The 16232-nt window shown below is 37.8% G+C and overlaps 1 protein-coding gene across 5 annotated transcripts in view; it reads left to right on the plus strand.

Moving 5' to 3' along the window:
- Nucleotides 1–16232, plus strand: part of akap6 (A kinase (PRKA) anchor protein 6) — a 349373-nt gene that overhangs the window by 223436 nt on the left and 109705 nt on the right. The gene's annotated exons all lie outside the window — the stretch shown is intronic.

Here is a 16232-nt window from a genome sequence, read left to right on the forward strand (position 1 = left end):
TTCTTTTACTGATTTAAAAAAACTTGAAGCTTATACTATAGATACGATGGCATTTTAAAACAGGGAAGGAGTAATATGTTAGCATTTCTGGGGTTATTTTCAGCCAAACCTCCACAGCAGTAAATCTGCCTCATTTAGGCTATTTTTTATTGTTGTAATTCTGACAGTTGTCATCCCTGAATTGCTTTGAACATATGGCACGTTTCAAAGAGCAGATTGTGAATCGTAAAGGAAAAAATTAATAACCACCATCAGAATTGACAACAGGATAATGACAAGAAACAACCACCCTCTGGCTCTTCTCGTAATTTTTCATTTTTATACAAGGAATGGAAATTCAAGGTCAAATAGGAGCCTCTCTCTTATCTTAGTGGCTTCATCAGAACTTACTATCATTTTAAAGAGTGGCAGCAGGAGAAATGTCTCTGGTCCAGGTTTGTGCATTATCAGCTAAAGTAATGGAAGCAGCCGGGGGCATTGTTTGTCACACTGCCAGTGGGGGGTGGATGCCACTAATCCATAGGTGGTGTACAGGAGTGATAGATAAGGGGCAATCAGATTTTGTATTTTTTGAGAAACCGTGAGGAAAGAAAACAGACCACATGCAGGAACAGCCCTGGGAGAGAAGCAAGGGTAGCTGTGAGAGCAAATCACACATGCATTCTCCAGGGGCATAACTACATACATGAAAAGAGAATTTTTGAAGCACTGTAGTAAGCACAAAGGGGTTTGTGTATTCTTTGATTTTTATTTGAATGCACCACATTTGGGGTCCTTCCTTTACCTGGATGAAACTGGCATGCTGCTAATTAGTGGTGGGCAGTGATGCACACACAGACTCGTGAAAGAAGCAAGTTCTTTAAACTTCAAAGTAGCCCTTAGCTGAGGAGGGCTTGTTTAGAAGAATCAAGCAGACTGCTTCATTTGCCGTTACTATCTTCTCACAGCTTCGCTCCTCACCTCCACTGAACTTTATCTTTAGAATCTCCTTTACTCCGTTCTTCTTTTTGTTAAATGCTGATATAAAGGTATTTTTTCCCTTTTGTTCTAGAAGGATAAAGATTTTCTCCTGCATATTAACCCCTGCAGATGAAAGTTTTGTTGAACAAATAAAATACAGTCTTTGTCATTTGTCAGTAAATTTTGCTTGGAAATTCCGCCTGTTGATAATATGCAGAATGTTGGCAAAATAGTAAGGACAAGATTTTGCTTTAATATCAGTTTTGTAACAAACAGCTTTTAAAATCTTTTTTTTCTTTGCACACTATGAAAGCATGCTCAGCTAATTTTGGAGTTCAAAGCAGCTGACCAACAACTATGCTGACCACCTCACATGACAGAAGGCTCTGTTTTTACATTACAATTCTGCAATTTAAAGGCACTTTACCAATCCCCTTGTGTTTCAAATGAATTATTTCTACTCAAGTCTTTAAGTTTAGAATATTAAAACAATACCATAATTTTGTGGCTGTATTTTTCCTATCAAACATTCAGAACTCCCGTTGTCATATCTTCTTAAACTATATTTCCATTTGCGACAAATCCAGAAAGAGGACTATTTTCCCTGTGGTATTTTGCGGTGTGGCTTATGGGGGAGGGGTGGGAGAATCTTAAGAAAAGTTCAGACTTCTAATTTACTTCCCCTAAGAATATGCCATTCTGATGTTGCCTTGCATCTGTGTATAAAAGGTTGATTTGTTTATTGAAATAATGCAATGTGATTGGCTGCTGATGGGTATTATTCTATAGCACAGTGCCATGTTCTGAGGCTGTCATTTGAATTTCAGATGCACCAACATCCACATTCTCAAAGAAATCATGCATTGACCCATCTACTAATGGGTTTATTGTACGAAAACAAAGGTTTTGTTTTGGAATGAGATCCCTGAGCTATCCACTTAATAGTAAATCTTTGAATTCACACTTCACAGCAAATTGGAGACAAGGCTTATGGAAAAAATAGCCTCTTCTAAATAAATGTATATACATGTTCATTGTATTTGAAAAATGCTGTTTTGTTTATATTGATGCACAATTGTGATATATATTTGCTTTTACAATATGAACTAATGACAGTGTTGTATATGGCATTCTTAATGATGTTTATGTCACCACCAATCCCAAGTGGTATTATTCCTGTTCAAAATGGGCCGTGCCTCTATTTTATGGTTTCAATGAAGCATATCCTTCAAAGTTAAATGGCCCTGAAGTACAGCTCTGCTGCCATGTTTTCCCCAAGTTTCCTATCATCTTTTATATGTCACCAAAAGGCTAGTCTGAAACTTTTGGAAATTTTCTCTGCCCCTGGGAACAATTCCTGTGGCTTCAAACATTCACTGAGTTGCCAGCTATTGTTATTGAATGTGTTGTTATGTATCTGATTTTAGTTGGCAAGGTGTCGGCCAGCACATATTGCGCTACTTTGCCAGATTTTAGAAGCAGGTTTCAAAGCATTTGCAGAATGTGCATTTCTCTCTGACAGTTTGATTTCAACCATGAAATATGTACCTGCAGAGTTTGATGCTGTGGTTTGTTCACTTATTTTATTTAAACCTAAAGTTTCCATTGTTTAATTCTGCAGTTCTGACAGCTTATTTAACACAGTTTTAATGCTTTTCAGAGTATTAGTTATTACTAGCTGTGTAAATTTATCATCATTTTGAAACAGACAATATTGCTGCAACTCCACCAACTGTGAATTCAGTTTCCTTCAGTCTGATTCAGCTGCAGCTAGATTTTCTCCTCTGGCCTTCACTATTACATTAACATCCAACACACTTGCTCTGCAGTTTCATGTTCTGCAATATGATACATTCCAGTACATTGTAAATGTGGTCCTTGTGATGAGTTAGCTTTAATTTTTATCATTAATTGGAAGAGCTTAGTTGAAACCAAGCAATACTCTGGTTTACACATAAAATGGCATCCACTTTCAGACACATGTCTACTTGTGAAATACTTTGCTTTTCACTAAAGATGGTTCTTTTGTTGGTGGCATTCCATTAAAGGGAAAAAAATATTAATTAGTTTCTCATCTGCATTAAGTGGATTAAAGTATAAATTCTTGGCAAAAGATCTAATAATCATCATGGAAGAAATGAGAGGAAATTAAGTGCACCAATCTAATCATATCTCAATTCATAGAGATGAATTTTGCGGCTTTCTAATTACTGTTTTCTAGTGTGGTATTGTGTCCTGGTTCTTGGACAGAAGTGCTGGAAATACTCAATGGTTTTGGGTTCATCCTGAAACATTAACCTTCATTTCTCTTGTGGATACTGATTGATTTGCTCTGTATTCCCTTTTTAGATTATTTAGCTCTGATTCATTTAAACTTTAGTTATTTTTAGCTTGATGCCACTGTGCTGGAGTTCTTAGAACCTGAGCTGAGATCACAGAATAATAGCCATCTCTCATCACTGAGGAATCTGCATGTTTTTTTAAAAGTGTAATTTTCTACTACAGCTCTGATCATTAGATGTCATAAGAGAATATCATGATACACAACTAATCATAATACATTTAATATTGAGTGGGATCTGTGTTTTTCTTCTTAATACCCAAGGTTAGTTCTCAGATGCCACTGTGGCTCGTGTTTTCTCTTAATTTCCTCACAAGCTTTTGAGGATGTGACTAAACACATTGAATGAAGGTAGAGCAGTAGATGATGTGTATATGGATTTCAGCAAGGCATTTGATAAAATACCCCATGCAAGGCTTGTTGAGAAAGTAAGGAGGCATGGGATCCATGGGGACATTGCTTTGTGGATCCAGAACTGGCTTGCCCACAGAAGGCTAAGAGTGGTTGTAGATGGGTCATTTCTGTGTGGAGGTGAGTGACCAGTGGAGTGACCAGTGGTGTGCCTCAGGGAACTGTACTGGGAACCCTTCTCTTTGTGAATTTAACAAATGACCTGGATGAGGAAGTGGAGGGAAGGGTTAGTAAATTTTCTGATGACACAAAGGTTGGGGGTGTTGTGGATAGTGTGGAGGGCTGTCAGAGGTTACAGCGGGACATCGATAGGATGCAAAACTGGGCTGAGGTGTGGCAGATGGAGTTCAACTCAGATAAGTGTGAGGTGGTTCATTTTGGTAGGTCAAATATGATGGCAGAATATAGTATTAATGGTAAGACTCTTGGCAGTGTGGAGGATCAGAGGGATCTTGTGGTCCGAGTCCATAGGACACTCAAAGCTGCTGTGCAGGTTGAATCGGTGGTTAAGAAAGCATACGGTGCATTGTTCTTCATCAATTATGGGACTGAGTTTAGGAGCCGAGAGGTAATGTTTTAGCTATATAGGACCCTGGTCAGACCCCACTTGGAGTACTGTGCCCAGTTCTGGTCACCTCACTACAGGAAGGATGTGGAAACCATGGGAAGGGTCCGGAGGAGGTTTACAAGGATGTTGCCTGGATTGGGGAGCATGCCTTATGAGAATAGGTTGAGTGAACTCTGCTTTTTCTCCTTGGAGCAACGGAGGATGAGAGGTGACCTGATAGAGGAGTATAACATGATAAAAGGCATTGATCCTGTTGATAGTCAGAGGCATTTTCCCAGGGCTGAAATGGCTAGCACGAGAGTGCACAGTTTTAAGGTGCCTGGAAGTAGGTACAGAGGAGACGTCAGGGTAAGTTTTTTTTATGCAGAGTGGTGAGTGAATGGAATAGGTTGCTGGCGACGGTGGTGGAAGCGGATATGATAGGGTCTTTTAAAAGACTCCTAGATAGGTACATGGAGCTTAGAAAAATAGAGGGCTATGGGTAACCTTAGGTAATTTCTCAGGCAAGAACAGGTTCGACACAGCTTTGTGGGTCGAAAGGCCTGTATAGTGCTGTAGGCTTTCTATGTTTCTAAGTATTCTTGCTTTCTCTTTTTGAAGCCTCTAATTCTTCAGAGGTGTGGAGTCATCCTCCCTTTCTTGTTATCCTTCCTGCTAGTAGCCAATTACTATGTGTGAACTTTAGCAGTATGCAAGATACTTTGTCCAGTTTTCCCATCTGTTATCCTCAAAAGAACAGCGTTGCAATTTATTCCTGAGTAGCAGTGAAGAAAATTACCCTTCTGAACCTATGGAAATAAGGACAATTGGCTGAGATAAACTAACTGAAGACTAAGTGACTGGATCTGTGGTATTCTTGTCCATTTTTAGAGGCATAAAGTCATACCACACAGAACCAGGCCCTTTGTCCCACCATAATGATGTTGACCATCAAGAACCTATCTGTACTAATCCCATTTAGCTGCTCTTGGTCAGCTGCCTTCTATGCATTGGCATTTCAAGTGTGTGCTTGATATGCAAGTGCTTTGAGAGCACCTGCCTCCACTAACTGTTCAGGTAGTATGTACCGGATTGCAACCATCAAGTTCTTATCTCAGTAACTGAACAACTGGTTAAAGAGGCTTAGGTATTCAAGGGGACATATTATCACGGTGATTCTACACATAGTAGTAGCCATTGTTTTTTATTAAATTTGCGTAAAGACTACAGGAGACTCTGCTTCCCCAGCATATTTTTTGGCAACCTAGGTTATCTGATACCACCTGAAACCTCTTGTTGAAGTAGCTGGAGCATCCTTGTTGATAGACGTTTCTGATACTCTATCAACGTTACTCCTTTATTCAATAACCAAATCATGGGTGCATCCAGATGGAACAACTGTGATGATCAATTCTGCTCATAACAGAAACTTCACCATGAATGCTTCTGGATATTTGGACTTGAGGATCCAACATTCTACCACTGAACTACTGAGCCACAATATTGTATTTTTATTTCCCCCTGCAGGTATAGCAACAACTGTCATTAGTAAGTGATATGACTCCTTCTACATCTTGCCTGTTTAAAAAATAGTTAGTGTTTGAGTAGGTTGATGTGAACTCCAAATATTCAGTTTCTACTATAAATGGATGGATCCAAGTCTTATCCCGGGGAGGGAAAATTAATTATGAAGACTTAAAACACTTGAATAGTTTTGTTTGCCTCCCCTCTTAACAACCTTTATTCCTGTTTGGTATATATCAGTGATCAAATTTTTCACATGAAGAATATGGTGTACAGTAACAGTTTATCTTCCAGGGAGCTGTGGGGCAAGGTGACTGGCTGGTGATGGAAACATCACAAAATAATCAAACCCTACCACTATTCAATATTTAATGTGCATGGAGAGAAGGGTACTCTGCCTGAATTTTTCCCCTCTAGCTTTGGAGCATTTAAATCAATTGCAATATTGCCGCTTGAAATCTGGCCCAGAACAACTGAGACTCACTGTTGACTGTAATTAAAACTTAGAGCTGGAAGACATTATTTCATTATTGAGGCTATTTTTAGGATTCTGAGGGTTTAATCCAGTGCAGCACCGAGGGACATTTTGCTCTGTTGAAGGTGTGAATTAAATGCAAATTCTAGATATTTTCAAAGGTTTTCATCAGCCATAAAAGCACATTAAAACTCAACACATGGTCACACATAACACAATTGCCAACGCTGTCTCCTATTCATTACAAATGCGACGGAATGTGATAACTAACATGCAAGCATTTGAGCAAAGTACAACCTACATCATGCTTATATTACAGAAAGACAATTGATCAGATGACAAGTTGTTATGACAAGTTATTTTTGATACTGAAATTATGGGTGAGGAATATATTAACCGTTCTTAGCCAAATAAACTTTTGAAAATTTCATTAAACCAGAGGACAGCAATATCGCATATTGAGGGGTACCTTTTTGCCCATTAGAAAATCTATTCATTTTAAACATTCTTTCTCTGACTTCATTTTAAGTGTCAATCCAATTGCCCTTATACATAGTGAAACATTTAGTTGATTCATGAAACTGCACTCACAGGTGTGGTAGCCATGACCAGCAATTTAATGCTAATTATATTTTATAGTTCAGATCATAACATGCTTCAACAAAGCAATTTAATGCTGTTTTTGATCACTCAACAACCTGCCATGGTTGTTGCCGAGTAGTTGCATAATCATATTTGCTGCAAAGATTTTGAAGGTCTGTTTCCCCGTGTATAATTTACAAAATCATTTCAAAGCAAGACAAATGTTTTCAAAAACAATTTCATGAAAAATAATTACTGAATCTTTTAAGAAATCAGGCACTGGACTACAAACTAGCAACCGAGTATCAGTGGTGGAGTAATTTTCCAAATGATAAATTACCAAAATAATTTTATCTATTCTTTTGAAGCAATTGATACAAGTCAGCTTTTGTGAATCATAAGAGTGGAACCAATTCTATCTAATGTTGATTTCATGGCTAGAAACTTTGAGAATTATTTTAAAATTATACCCTTTTTACAGTCAAACAATTTTATTGGGATGGTACTTGCAGCGTTCTATTTAGCAAAATGATACATAGACGAAGACACTGGAATTCAGTTTCTGAAGACCTACTGTATTTTCTTGAGAGGCTTTGGATATATTTCCTTTCCGTCTCTTCCTGCTCTGTGTCTCAGCCCGGCATGCTTTGACCCTGAGTGAATCAAACAAACCATGGTGAAAGTTTCCCTCATTTGCATCACTTCTAGACAGCCCTGTCCTGCTCTTAACTGACAGGAAATCACTGCCTTTGTCACCTTTTTGTGCTCTACTTGTGGCACAGAGTGGCCATGTGACTGGGAATAATCCCAGCAACAGTTAAGACATAACTCCCTCTGACATTTCTTTTAAACCCCCAAATCATTTATGGATAAGACAAAGCGGTGAATTATAAGGTAAAGAAGGTTTGAAAGCTCATGTGAATGAATGCTAGAATGCGATATTACATTTGAAAAGTCATAGTATAACTCTTAATATATTACAGAGAGAATAATCCATCACACAGCTGTGTTTCTTCAGGATTCTTGCTCTTATCAAGAATGTGTCCATGTCCACATAATGACCTCATTTGTGTGAGTGTGATAATATGTTCTGTAAAGAGTTGAGCATATTCAAACTCAAAATACTGAAGAAATAAAAATTATCTGCTTTTCGAAAGACAGGTGCAGATATATAAACACCACAGTGTGGTCTAGACACTTTCAAAAGCAAGAGCTCAGATGAAGAGGAAGCTTTACACTAGAAACAAAAGCAGCTGTTGGTTTTTTCTTCAATGTGGCAGGCTAAAAGCGGTTTCCTAGGAGATAGAAGTATACTTCTGAAAACAAGATTTACATTCCAAAAAAGTTTGCAATGAAAATAAATTACCAATTCAATTTTATTCCTATGAATATATTAATTCATAATGCTTTAAACATCCTGCTTACAGTATTACTACCCTCAGCCTTACTAATATGCTTCAGATGGCATTATGTCATGACCAGTGGCTTTTATTGCAACGTCTTTTCAGACATTTGTTTTATTTTCTTTATTTTAGTCACTATAGTTAGTGCTAAGAACTAAAGAGTGTGTGATGGTTCTGGAAGAAACACTGAAACTGGGATCTTGACCATTTCAATGAAACATATCCTTGTTTATTTTTTAAATTTTGGGAATTGAAATTAGATCATTTAGTGAAGCTACTGAAAAGAAGTTTATCAAAGTTATGCAAACTAGCGGGATTCTAAAGTATCTGCAGAAAATAACTGTACAAGCTCCACTGTGCTTTACCCATGCAGTTCCTTCAATAAGAATTTTTTTAAAAATGCTATGTGCTGCAAGTATAAATAAAACTCATTAGAAGAGCCAATTCCCGGGAACTAAAAATCTTAAGAACAGCACAATAATATTACTTGCTCACATTTAGAAACTGATTACATAAATATTATGTAGAATAATTATTAGGCATCAAGACCAAAAGACATGGAAGCAGAATTAGGCTATTCAGCCCATCAGGTTCACTCTGTTATTCAATCATGGCTCATTTACTTTTCCTCGCAACCCAGTCTTCTGCCTTCTCCCTGTAACCTCTGACACCCTTACTAATCAAGAAACTATCAACCTCCACTTTAAATATACCCAGTGACGTGGCACCCCCAGCTGTCTGTGGCAATGATTCACCACTATCTGGCCTCCCCTCATCCACTCTTTCTGGGCCTTTCCATTATTTGTAGGTTTCAGTCATTCTTTGAAACTGCATTCAGTACGGGCCCAGAGCCATAAAATGCTCCTCATACATTATCCCTTTCATTCTTGGAATCATTCTTATAAATCCCCTTGAGAACCTCTTCAAAGCCAGTACATTCCTTCCTTAGATATGGGGCTCCATTAGCATTAATATTAATAGTGATTGTTAAATTCCAATTCAGCTACATATTTAAGCTTCACATATGTGATATACAAAAGAAAAATTGTTTTGCATCTGCTGTATATATTGTGGATTTTTAAAGTTATTATTTAAATATTGTTATACCTTCCTAATGCTTGTAACTAAATTTCTTACTGGATCAGGCTGACAAACACTCTCATATGATGTTTATCTCTTATGATGTTTACAAGTAAGTTGGCAACAAGAAAAACTATCACAGTTATGGTAAAAATTGTTAACTTAACACATCTGAGAACAGCCTGAGTAAAGGAAAAAAATCAATAATTAATACAGAGCAACTTTAAATAAAAGTTAAAATAGATGGGTTGTGGAAGGTTGTAATATTCAGTCTCTCTAAATAATCTGTGTAAAATTGTAAAAAAGTGAGAATGATATAATGAGTGATCATCAAATAAAATAAAATGTGTATCACGTGACTCATGACAATTAGCTGCCAACAGGACATTGTGTATTTGTTACAGAAGAAATATTGTGCAAACATTTATTTAGTTCAATCTTATGAGCAGTGCGCTAAGGTGGATGTTCAGTTTAGGGTGATTTCATTTTGGCAAAGTTCTTCATGCAATAATGTTTACTAGTTGCTTATTGTTAACCAAATTCTAATCTTCAGTTTACCTGAAACATACCTCAGAAAATACAGTACACCAATTACTGAAATATTTTAGGTAATAAAATTTAAATAAATTTTGAATTCCTATCAGTCCAGCTTGCAGCTGCTCTTTGTAAAATCCTTACAAAAAAAATTCATACAAAATCCCAATATTCTAAGGCTTTTATATCCATTGTTCAGGAATTTAATGCTGCTTATTTTTGTTTATTGTCTCTCAGCTCTGTTTTTCTTTATTTGACATTATTATGATATGTAAAGTTCAAAATTTAGATCATCTTTAAAATTGTACTGAACACTACGATGTTCTGATGGCAAATCATTGAGAATGCCACTCTACAGATTCCTCTTTCTTCAGATTGTTTGATTAAAAAGCCAAGTAAATACATTCGATCATTTTGCAATTCCAGAAGAAAATGACTAGTTTTTGTAGGCTATTTCATGATGCGCAGTACAACTGAAACATGTTGTGTTATTGATTGTTATACAGCAAAGAAATAGTTCAATATTACTTCTATATACTTAATTACCCCTAATAGGGCTATATGATACTACTGTGTTGTGTAGCCATGCCCTTAGAAGACGCTCTATGCTTTTTTTCTGAGTCCTGTACAGTTTCAGTAAAGCTCTTGTGGTTATTGCAATGAAGGATGCTAGGTGTGATCTTGCAGACAGCACAAAGGGACAAGTAACACTTTTGCCATTACAGGGGAGTGTCGCCAATAAAGGAATGGATGCTGCAAAGATGGGATAAGGGTGTTTGAGGGACAGTGCTGGCAGAAGGTCAGAGGCACCGGCAAAGGCTGGTGATAAACAGTGCCTACAGGAAATATATTTGCCCTGTGGGAAGACTCTGCTGGGGAATTCCTGGCAGTAATTTGCCAGGGAGGTCTCTAGGGAATGTCTACCCTTTTGGCAACAACTGAAATACAGCTAAATTGTCATATACCCATTCTCCTTACTTCATTGGATGAAGGGAATGTAGATGAATTTCCTTCTCCTTGAGAATGACATTTGAGAACTGAAGGTTGACAGTTTCAGGTTCCTAGGAGTGAACATTACCAATACCCCAGTCCTGTCAAAGGGTCTCAGCCTGAAACATCGACTGTTTACTTTTTTCCATAGATGCTGCCTGACCTGCTGAGTTCCTCCAGCATTTTAGGGTGTGTTGCTTGGATTTCCAGCATCTGCATATTGTCTCTTGTTTGTGATCACCAAATCCTTTTCTGGTCCAACCACAGCCAGGAAAGCTCATCTATCTGTACTTCCATGCTAAAGAAATTTGGCAGTTCCTCTTCGGCCTTCACCTATTTTCACTCTGCACTATGGAAAGCATCCTATTCAGATGCATCACAGCTTGCTAGGGAAACAGCTCTATTCATGACCACAAGAAACTGCAAAGAGTTGCGGACACAGCTCAGCACATCACAGAAGCCGGCCTTCCCTCTAGCGATGGTCTGCACTTCTCACTGACTCAGTAGAGTAGCGAGCATAGTGAAAGTTCCCACCCATGCTGGACATTCATCTCCCTCTCCCATCAGGCAGAAGATACACCCATGCTGGACATTCATCTCCCTCTCCCATCAGGCAGAAGATACAAAAGGCTGAAAGCACGTACCACCACATTCAAGGAGAGAGTCTATCCGCTGTTGAATGACTCCCTAGTATAAGATAGACTAGATCTCACGATCTTGCTCATTGTGACCTTGCACCTACTGTCTCTCTACACTGCAGTTTCCATGTACCGGAAGACCTATGCTTCACTGTTATTTACTTTGTATTACTTCAATGCACCATTGTAATTAATTGATCTGTAGACTGCACGCAAGACAAGTTTTTTCCACTGTACCCCAGTAAATGTGACAATTGTAAATCAATTTACCAATTTAGAGATCACCCCTCACCCTGGCGCTCCAATACAAATGTCTGAGTTGGCAGCAGTTGCTGGTTGGAATTGTCCCAAGCTGAAAATGACTGTAACCTTGAGAATCCTAAACAGCGTGTTACAGATGCACACAAGGTTGTAGGTGTTCATGTTTCAGGGTGAACAAGTAATGTTATTTCAATGTTGTGCCTTTAAACAGGGTTAATAAAGCCTATTTCTTGAGTAAAGAAAAACTTGCTGTATGGTACAGTAAAACTGAAACTCACTGCAGATGTACAGTGCCTATGAAAAGCATTTCCCCTTGGAAGTTTTCATGTTTTATTGTTTCACAACATTGAATCGCAGTGGATTTAATTTGACACCGATCAACAGAAAAAGACTCTTCCATATCAAAGTGAAAACAAATCTCTACAAAGCGATCTAAATTCATTACAAATATAAAACACAAAGTAATTGTTTGCAAAACTATTCACCCCCTTCAGGTCAGTATTTCGTAGATGCATCTTTGGCAGCAGTTACAGCCTTGAGTCTGTGTGGGTAGGTCTCTATCAGCTTTGCACATTTTTCCCCATTGCTCTTTAGAAAACTGCTCAAGCTTTGTCAAATAGCATGGGGATCATGAGTGAACAGCCCTATTCAAGTCCAGCCAAAAATTCGCAATTGGATTGAGGTCTAAACTCTGACTTGGCCACTCCAGGACATTAACTTTGTTGTCTTTAAGCCATTCCTGTGTAGCTTTGGCTTGATACTTGGTGTTATTGTTTTTCTGGAAAACAAATCTTCATCCATCACAGTTCTCTTGCAGACTGCATCAGATTTTCCTCCAGGATCTCCCTGTATTTTGCTGCATTCATTTTACCCTCTATCTTCACAAGCCTTCCAGGTCCAGTTGGAATGCAGCATCCCCACAGCATGATGCAGCCACCCCCATGCTTCACCGTAGGGATGGTATGTTTTTGATGTGTATTGTTTGGCTCATGCCAAACATAGCCTTTAGTCTGATGGTCAAAAAGCTCAAATTTGGTTTCATCAGACTATTGAAGGTCATCAAACCTTCTTCCAGTTGACTTCAGAGTCTCCTACATGCCTTCTGGCATACTCTAGCTGAGATTTCATGTGAGTTGTTATTTTTTCAAACACTGGCTTTCTTTTTGCCACTCTCCCACAAAGCTGCGACTGGTGAGACACCTGGGCAACAGTTGCTGTATGCACAGTCTCTCCCATCTCGGCCACTGAAGCCTGTAACTTCTCCAGAGTTGTCATAGGTCTCTTGGTGGCTTCCCTCACTAGTCCCCTTCTTGCACAGTCACTCCGTCTTTGAGGACTGCCTGCTCTAGGCAGATTTACAGCTGTACCATAGTCTTTCCATTTCTTGATGATTGACTTAACTGTACTCCAGGGGATATTCAGTGACTTGGAAATTTCCTTCTATCAATCTCCTGTCTTATGCATTTCAATAACCTTTTTGCAGAGTTGTTTGAAGTGTTCTTTTGTTCTTCCGGTTGGAGTTCAATGTTCATGCCATCAGGTTGATGGCATGAACATTGACTTCTCTAACTTCCGCTAATGCCCCACCTCCCCCTCGTACCCCATCCGTTATTTATTTTTATACACACTTTCTTTCTCTCACTCACCTTTTTCTCCCTCTGTCCCTCTGACTATACCCCTTGCCCATCCTCTGGGTTTCCCCTCCCCTTTCCCACTCCCTGGGCCTCCTGTCTCATGATCCTCTCATAATCCCCTTTGCCAATCACCTGTCCAGCTCTTGGTTCCATCCCTCCCCCTCCTGTCTTCTCCTAACATTTTGGATCTCCCCCTCCCCCTCCCACTTTCAAATCTCTTACTAGCTCTTCCTTCAGTTAGTCCTGACGAAGGGTCTCGGCCTGAAACATCGACTGTGCCGCTTCCTAGAGATGCTGCCTGGCCTGCTGTGTTCACCAGCAACTTTGATGTGTGTTGCTTGAATTTCCAGCATCTGCAGAATTCCTGTTGTTTACGTTGATAGTTCTTTGAATTATTTACCCTTACCTATAATGTCCACCAGATGGCCTAATTTCCAAACTGGACTGTGGTACAAATAATGGAAATATTTGAATAGTTGAATATTATTATCAGCTCAGAGGGGATTATTAGTGATTTTAAGAAGTAGTTTCATTATTTATATGGAATGCTACATTGCCAATGAAAAAACATTTTGTTGAACTTGTTTACTTATTATAAAGTTAAAATCATCGCAAGGAAGAAAAAATCAGTCTCTGAAATGATTTATCTTGATGATACAGATAGACTTATCAAATGCTGTAAATGGCTGTTTTACTGTCAAAAGGTAAAACTTCCTTATCAGTACACTCTATTTAAATTGCGAATTCATGCATGCAGAAAACTGAAACTTTATTTTGTCTTATGTTTAAAGTGAAAACATGGGATGATTATACAAATAGTTAATTTTATGTACTTCTAAGACATGCCAAGTATACCTTGTTTTAGTTTACGAAGGCAGAACTGGTCTACAAGCTTTCAGTAATTCAATGGAACAAATGAATAGTTCTAAATTATTTTTCCAGCAGTAATAATCAAGCAATTAGCAGTTTCTCCCACCCATAGCCACACTATAAAAACAATTTTCTCAGAATAATCAAGCTAACAATATTGCTCGGTGTCTGTTTTTGCTTGGAACATTTCCAAATGCTTTAGATGCTTCCACAGTAACAGATCTGGTCTGTTGAAGCCTCCACTTTTCCAGAGTTTGTTGTTTAATTTGACCTCGTCAACATTTTTCAAGTAGTTTCACATTTTTCTTGTTCCAAACTTGTTTGGTTACAAAATCTGATGTGTGTTATAAAGAGCATTAATTTTGCTTTATGCATTTTTTTCCTAAGGTCATGTCAAGGTTAGACTGAATTCCATCCCACATTAAGATTTCTTTTACAACCATTTAATTTTGCAGCCTACACCCCACTGGGGTCTGCCTCATGGACACGTCAATGCTTCAGACAGGACAAACCTCACACAGATGAGTCTGTATCTAGTGTTTCCTGCACGTGATTATCAAATAAATATTTTAATGTATTGAGCTTTCGTGTGGCCAATTTTGTTTTAGTATATGTTGGTGAATTATACCAGTATTAAAAATGCACTTCTTATTTGATGTGTTGATATAAATTCTGTGGGTCACATTGTTCATGTTAAAATTATGAAAAAAAAGTCTAGCTATAATTAAAGACAGGAATGAAATGATTTTATCTGATGTACAGAATGTAAACTGTTTATATTAAATGCTACTATATGCTGGGATGAATAACATTACAATTGATACAGGGATTAAGCAACTCCCACAAAATCAATAAAAGTTCTTTGAAAATGTCACAGCTTCTGATCAAAATAATTATTAATGCAGATTTACCTCTTTAAAGCCTCAGACAATAAATTTGCCAATTAATAGCTATTATTTTTAATATTACTGTTTTTCTTTCAGATGTTTGACTAGTTATGTCTGATAACATTTCTATTGTATGAACATGATTTCTTCTTTTTCCTTGACCAATTTTCATGAAGGTGCCTAAAGAAGCCCAAGGTGGTACATTTATTCTATCCTGTGGATATGCCTATTGTCTTAACTTTCCACTGCCTTTGATTCTTACATTTACTAATAGCCACATTTTCTTGGCAATTTGGAATTTGTTTGAATTCTTCCCATCACTGCTACTCTCGTCGCCACTAATCATTGCTCCACATCAATACATTCTTCATTGTTTGGAGACTTGTATATTCACAAATTTTTGTCAATTTGCAAGGAGTCTTCATTCATTGTATGATTTGTCTGAAGGTTCTCCAAAAGCATTTCACCGACACTATGCACCTTCCTTCATGAAAAATATAACATTAAGAATGCATGGGTTTGAAAATGTGTACATTTGTCTTTTATCAATCAGTAGCTTTCTGCATTGCTACTGAACCCCCACACTGGCATCTATTGTTCTCAGCTACATTCATTATTTTCTGCTCAAACAATAGATATACGAAAGTAAAATGTGTTTTGACTCTCAGATAATTAAAATAGGAGTATTGTCTTACACGCATCGTCATTACTATTTGTAATCATTCATTCACCCCAAAAATCAAGGTTAATAAACCAATTGTAGGAAAATTAACAACAGATGATATTTTCAACTTGTCAGTTCTCCAGATCCTTATTACCACTTGCTGGGCAGCCTATTGAATAAAAGAGGTTATGGGAGAGTCAAACCATCTTTAATGACAGCTATTTTGTCGTGTAATTGGTACTTGGAATTGTATTTTCAGGTGAACTAAAATTAGAATCTTAAATTGAAGTAGTGAAGTACAGGAAGACTGCATCATAATTGCAAAATTCGCTCAAGTTATGAATGCAGTTTCTGCTACCTATTATTAACAGAAGCCCACTCTTTCATTTAGCAATGTTGAAAATGGGATTTGGTGTAATCAGGTTTCTTAG

Source organism: Mobula birostris, chromosome 1 (genome assembly GCF_030028105.1).
Source record: "Mobula birostris isolate sMobBir1 chromosome 1, sMobBir1.hap1, whole genome shotgun sequence".
NCBI lineage: Eukaryota > Metazoa > Chordata > Chondrichthyes > Myliobatiformes > Myliobatidae > Mobula > Mobula birostris.